The sequence below is a fragment of the Nicotiana tabacum genome, chromosome 22 (genome assembly GCF_000715075.1).
Source record: "Nicotiana tabacum cultivar K326 chromosome 22, ASM71507v2, whole genome shotgun sequence".
NCBI lineage: Eukaryota > Viridiplantae > Streptophyta > Magnoliopsida > Solanales > Solanaceae > Nicotiana > Nicotiana tabacum.
Window position 1 is genome coordinate 130,844,491 of NC_134101.1, and position 6,766 is coordinate 130,851,256.

The following is a 6,766-nucleotide window of genomic DNA, read 5'->3' on the forward strand; positions in this document are numbered from 1 at the left end:
TTCTTGAGTGCTCCTGTTTATATGTCTACACCGGTGGGTGATTTTACTATGGTAGATCGAGTCCATCATTCATGTGTAGTTGTGATTGGGGGTCTTGAGACTCGTGTAGATTTGCTTCTTCTGGACATGGTTGCTTTCGATGTCATATTGGGCATGGACTGGTTATCACCTTACCACACTATCTTGGACTGTCATGCCTAGACTGTGACCTTAGCCTTGCCGGGTTTACCTCATTTAGAGTGGAGAAGGACTCCTGGTCATTCTACCCGTAGTGTTATTTCATATATGAAGGCTCGACGTATGGTCGGGAAGGGGTATTTGGCCTATTTGGCCTATGTTCGTGATTCTAATGCCGAGGTTCCTTCTATTGATTTTGTGCCCGTTGTTTGTGAGTTTCATGAGGTATTCCCTTCAGACCTGCCGGATATGCCACCCGACAAGGATATTGACTTTTGCATTGATTTGGCTCTAGGCACTCAGCCCATTTCTATCCTGTCGTATCGTATGGCCCCACCTGAGTTGAAGAGTTGAAAGAGCAGTTGCAAGACTTGCTTGAGAAAGGTTTCATTAGACCTAGTGTTTTTCCTTAGGGTGCGCCGGTGTTGTTTGTTAAGAAGAAGGACAGATCGATGAGGATGTATATTGATTACCGGCAGTTGAACAAGGTTACAATCAAGAATAAGTATCCATTGCCGAGGATTGATGATTTGTTTGATTAGCTTTAGGGTGCCAAGGTATTCTCGAAGATTGACTTGAGATCTGGCTACCATCATTTGAGGATTAGGGCATTCGATGTCCCTAAGACAGCTTTCCGCACTCGGTACGGGCATTATGAGTTCTTGGTGATGTCATTCGGGTTGACAAATGCCCCAGCAACTTTTATGGATTTGATGAATCGAGTGTTCAGGCCTTACTTGGATTTGTTCGTGATAGTCTTCATTAATGATATTTTGATCTATTCCCGTAGCTGGCAGGAGCACGAACAACATTTTGGAGTGGTTCTTCAGCCTTTGAGGGATAGTCAGTTGTATGCTAAGTTTTTGAAGTGTGAGTTTTGGTTGAGTTCAGTTGCATTCCTGGGTCATGTTGTATCCGCAAAAGGTATTCAGGTTGATCCGAAGAAGATTGAGGCAGTTAAGAACTGGCCTAGACCAACATCAGCTATAGATTTCTGGAGTTTCTTGGTATTGGTAGGCTACTATTGTCGGTTCGTGGAGGGGTTCTCATCTATCACAGCCCCAATGACCAGGTTGACCCAGAAGAGTGCCCAGTTCAGATGGTCGGACAAGTGTGACGCGAGCTTTTAGAAGCTCAATACAGCTCTGACTACGGCACCGGTGTTGGTTTTGCCCACAGGTTCAGGGCCTTATACAGTTTATTGTGATGCATCTCGTATTGGACTTGGTGCGGTGTTAATGCAGGATGGCAAGGTCATTGCCTATGCTTCACGGCAGTTGAAGATTCATGAGAAGAACTATTTGGTTCATGATTTGGAGTTGGCAGCTATTGTTCACGTGTTGAAGATTTGGAGGCATTATCTGTATGGCGTGGCATGTGAGGTGTTCACACGGATCACAAGAGTCTGCAGTATTTGTTCAAGCAGAAGGAGCTAAATTTGAGGTAGAGAAGGTGGTTGGAGCTATTAAAGGACTATGATATCACCATCTTATATCACCCGGAAAAGGCCAATGTGGTAGCCGATGCTTTGAGTAGGAAGTCAGCCAGTATCGGCAGTCTTGCTTATATTCCGATCGGTGAGAAACTGCTTGCTTTGGATGTTCAGGCTTTGGCCAATCAGTTCTTGAGGTTGGATATTTCGAAGCCCAGCCGTGTGTTAGCTTGCACAGTCGCTCGTTCTTCTTTATTGGAGCGTATCCGAGATCGGCAGTATAATGATCCTCATTTGTGTGTCCTTAGAGATACGGTGCAGCACGGAGGTGCCAAGCAGGTTACCTTAGGAGATGATGGAGTTTTGAGATTGTAGGGTCGAGTTTGTGTGCTTAATGTGGATGGGCTTCGAGGGTTGATTTTAGAGGAGGCCCATAGTTCCCGGTACTCTATTCATCCGGGGTGCCACGAAGATGTATTAGGATTTGTGGCAGCATTATTGGTGGAGAAGAATGAAGAAGGATATAGTGGCATATGTGGATCGGTGTTTGAATTGTCAGCAGGTTAAGTACGAGCATCAGAGACCTGGTGGTTTGTTCTAGAAGATTGAGATTCCTAAGTGGAAGTGGGAGCATATCACCATGGACTTCGTTGTTGGACTCCCACAGACTTAGAGGAAGTTCGATGCAGCGTGGGTTATAGTTGACAGGCTGACCAAGTCAGCACATTTCATTCCTATGGCAGTCTCCTATTCTTCTGAGAGGTTAGCTGAGATCTATATTTGGGAGTTTGTTTGTCTTCATGGTGTGCCTGATTCTATCATTTCGGATCGAGGTACGTAGTTTACCTCACATTTTTGGAGAGCGGTCCAGCGAGAGTTGGGCACACGGGTTGAGTTGAGCACAACATTTCATCCTCAGACGGACGGGCAGTCCAAGCGGACCATTCAAATTTTGGAGGATATGCTCCGGGCTTGTGTCATTGACATTGGAGGCTCATGGGATCAGTTTTTGCCTTTAGCAGAGTTTGCCTACAACAACAGCTACCAGTCGAGTATCTAGATGGCTCCTTATGAGGCTTTGTATGGTAGGCGGTGCCGATCGCCAATTGGATGGTTTGAGCTGGGAGAGGCTCGGTTGTTGGGTACGGATCTGGTTCAGGATGCCTTGGACAATGTTATGATTATTCAGGATAGGCTTCGTACAGCTCAGTCCAGGCAAAAGAGTTATGCCGACCGCAAGGTTCGTGATTTGGCATTCATGGTCGGTAAGCGAGTATTGCTTCGAGTGTCGCCTATGAAGGGCGATTTGGGAAGAAGGGCAAGCTTAGCCCTAGGTTTATTGGCGCGTTTGAGATTCTTGATCGAGTGGGAGAGGTGTCTTACAGACTTGCGTTGCCGCCGAGCTTATCAGCCGAGCATCCAGTGTTTCATGTGTCCATGCTTCGGAGATATCACGGCAATCCATCCCACGTGTTAGATTTCAGCATTGTCCAGTTGGACAAGGACTTGTCTTATAAGGAGGAGCCGGTAGCTATTTTAGATCGGCAGGTTCGTCAGTTGAGATCAAAGAGTTTTCCTTTTATTCGTGTTTAGTGGAGAGGTCAGCCCGGTGAGGCATCGACCTAGGAGTCCGAGTCTGATATGCGGAGCCGTTATCCCCATCTTTTCCCCGACTCAGGTACTTCCTTCTTATGTCCGTTCAAGGACGAACAGTTGTTTTAGAGGTGGGGAATGTGATGACCCAAAAGGTCATCACTTGTTTTAGAAATGAATCTGTGTTCCGAGGCCTTAAAAACCTCTTTCAGCATCACCTTGATTTGCATGCGTAGTTTGCATAGCCGGAAAGCCATGATGTGAAAATCTGGGAAAAATGATAAATTTTAACTTTAAAATGAATTAAGTTGACTTCGGTCAACATTTTGGGTAAACGGACCTGGACACGTCATTTGACGGTCCCGGAGGGTCCGTAGAACAATATGGGACTTGGGCGGTATGCCCGAAATCGAATTCCGAGGTCCTAAGCCCGAGAAATGAATTTCTTAAAGAAAATTATTTTTTGGAATATTATTGAGTTTTTGGAAATGATACGTGTTTAGAACTTGATGGTATCGGGCCCGTATTTTGGTTCCGGCGCCCGGTACAGGTCTTATATGTGATTTAAGATAAGTCTGTGAAATTTGGTAAGAAACGGACTTGAAATGACGTGAATCGGATCGTATTTGAGAAAATTGGAAAATTTGAAATTTTTAAGAAATTTCATGATTTTGATGCTAAATTCATAGTTGTTGATGTTATTTTAGTGACTTGAATGCACGAGTGAGTCCGTATGATGTTTTTAGGTTGGTGTGCATGTTGGGTTTGGAGCCTCGAGGGCTCGGGTGAGTTTTGGATAGGCCATGAGGTGGATTTTGGACTTGGAAAGTTGCAGACTTTAGATGTTTCATTGAAGGAATGCGAGTTCGCAAATGCGAAGGCTGAGTCGCAAATGCGAAACAGCCCAGGCTAGCCCCTCCTCGCAAATGTGAGATTTTCCTTCGCAAATGTGATGCTCCCTATTTGGGCCTGTCATCGCAAATGCGACTATTTGTTTGCAATTCCGACTTCGCAAATGCGAGCTTAGCAGAGCTTGGGTTCGCAATTGCAAACCCTGATCGCAATTGCGATACCTGCAACCTGTAAGTTCATTACTTAGACGCATTTTCAACCATTTTTCACATCTTCTCAAAACATAAACTCTCTAGGGCGATTTTTCAAAGGCAACTTCTCTTCCTAATCGATTGTAAGTGATTTCTAACTAGTTTTCTTCGATCATTAACATTTTTTTACATGATTTCAACTCAAAATCAATGATTTTCATGGGGGAAATTGGTGTTTTGGGTAGAACCTAGGTTTTTCAAAAATTGGGGATTTGGACCTCGATTTAAGGTCTGATTTTAAAACAAATTATATATTTGGGTTCGTGGGGGAATGGGTAATCGGGTTTTGACCATGTGGGCCCGGGGGCGATTTTTGACTTTTGGGTAAAACTTTGGAAAACTTACTTTCATGCATTAGAATTGATTCGTTTAGCATTTATTGATGTAATTAAGTAACTTGTGGCTAGATACGAGCGAATTGGTGGTGGAATTAAGAGATAAAGATAGTAGAGACTTGAATTGTGTTCATGGCATCGAGATAAGTGTTTGGTCTAACCTTAGCTTGAGGGATTAGGAGTCGAGTCCTATTTGCTATGCGGTATTTGTCGAGTACGACGTATAGGCATGGTGACGAGTATCTATACATTGGTGTCAAGCATGCCCGTGAGTCTTATATTGTGATTATCATGACTTCGTTGTATTATTCATGCTTTGATGATGATTTCTATTGTTGGGCAAAGTTTGTGGAAGTAATTGTGACATTTGAACATTGAGGAGCGTTGGCTCAAGTTGTACAATGAAATGTGAAAGTATAAGTGGTAATTGAATCTTTTAGAGCATTGGCTCAAAGTTATGAAGTGAGTTGTGAAGAAAAAGTGGAAAAAGAGAAGAGAATCATTATATTATCTCCCTTGCCGGGATATTGTTGCTTTTAATGTTATCTCCCTTGCCGGGATGTTGATGTTTCTGTTGATGTTGTTCCCTTACCGGGACTTGATTGTTGAACTATTGTTCCATTGCCGGGATTCTTATCGTAATTTTATTTATTCCTTTGCCCTATTGTTTGTGATTGTTGTTTGGGTGAGAAAGAGCGTTAAAGCACGAAAGGTGATGTCATGTATTGTTTTGGTGAGAGAGTGTTAAAGAACGAAGGGTGATGCCGTATGATTTGTGAGGACAGAGTGTAAAGCACGAAGGGTGATGCTGTGTCGCACGATGTACCATTCCGTATCAATTATTTTGATTATATGGTGAGTACGAGAGTAAAAGCACGAAGGGTGATGCCGTATACATTTTCATTACTTGATTGCTTTAGTGAGGACGAGAGTAACAGCACAAAGGGTGATGTCGTGCACTTATTGATTTCTGATTCTTTGTTGATATCTGAGATATGTTATTTCTTTCAGTTACCTGTTGTCCTTCTATTCTAAATTAATAGTTTCCCCGTAGCATGTTACCCCTCCCATACTTGACTGTATATTACTGTTTTTCTTTTCCGCTGTATATAGTTAAATTGCACAGGTTTATTTGGTAGTCTAGTCCTAGCCTCATCACTACTTCGCCAAGGTTAGGCTAGGCACTTACCAGCACATGGGGTCGGCTGTGCTGGTACTACACTCTGCACTGTGTGTAGATCCTAGAGGAGCAGCTTTTAGACCGTAGATTAGGTATCCGCAGGCCCTGGCATCTCCCTCTATCACTTTACTCCTGTTTCATTTATTTAGTTTAGAAATAGTGTATCTTTTATCTTTCAGACTTTGTATGTAGTATCCTCAGATCGTCTGTGAAACTGTTACACTAGTTCTGGGTAGTTGAGGCTTAAACAGTTGTATTAGACACATATTTCAGATAGTTTACTGTATTTCTTCCGCTTATTGTAAATTTCCGATGTCTACACGTTATTGCTTTATAATTGTTAAGGAATATAAAATTGGTTCAAACAGTCGGCTTGCCTAGCTTACATTAGTAGGCGCCATCACGACCCCCGAGGGTGGAAAATCCGGGTCGTGACACTCACTTGGCACGAAGCCATAGAAAACAACATCTGATGATCCGCAAAACTAACCTTCACAGCTCATACAACACCGATCACTAGGTACTCCAAGTCATCTACTGAGCGCATGTTCATCCTCGTAAAAGTCAAACTCGCTTTCTCCAGTGCCTTGAATAACAATATGTACCTTTCACTGAGTAGAAATCCCCTACAACCCACATAGTCTCCATTACCACCATCTATCCTCAATCAACATCCACCTCGTGACCCCACCACAATCTCGACGACTAGTCAACCAATTAAACCTTCACAAGCTCTTACTTATCCACCAGATGTTGGAACCCGCTGCACCTCCATGTGAACAACTGGATAGTCTTTCAATACCTTTGTATCTTCAATCTAGACGACACCTTGAGACAATGTTTGAGCATCCCTAGCTCGCTCGTAGCCCATTTGTAGCATCACAAACCACTAGCGCATAGCGGACATTGAGAACGCAATATCACACACGAGTGGATGTAAAGGAAC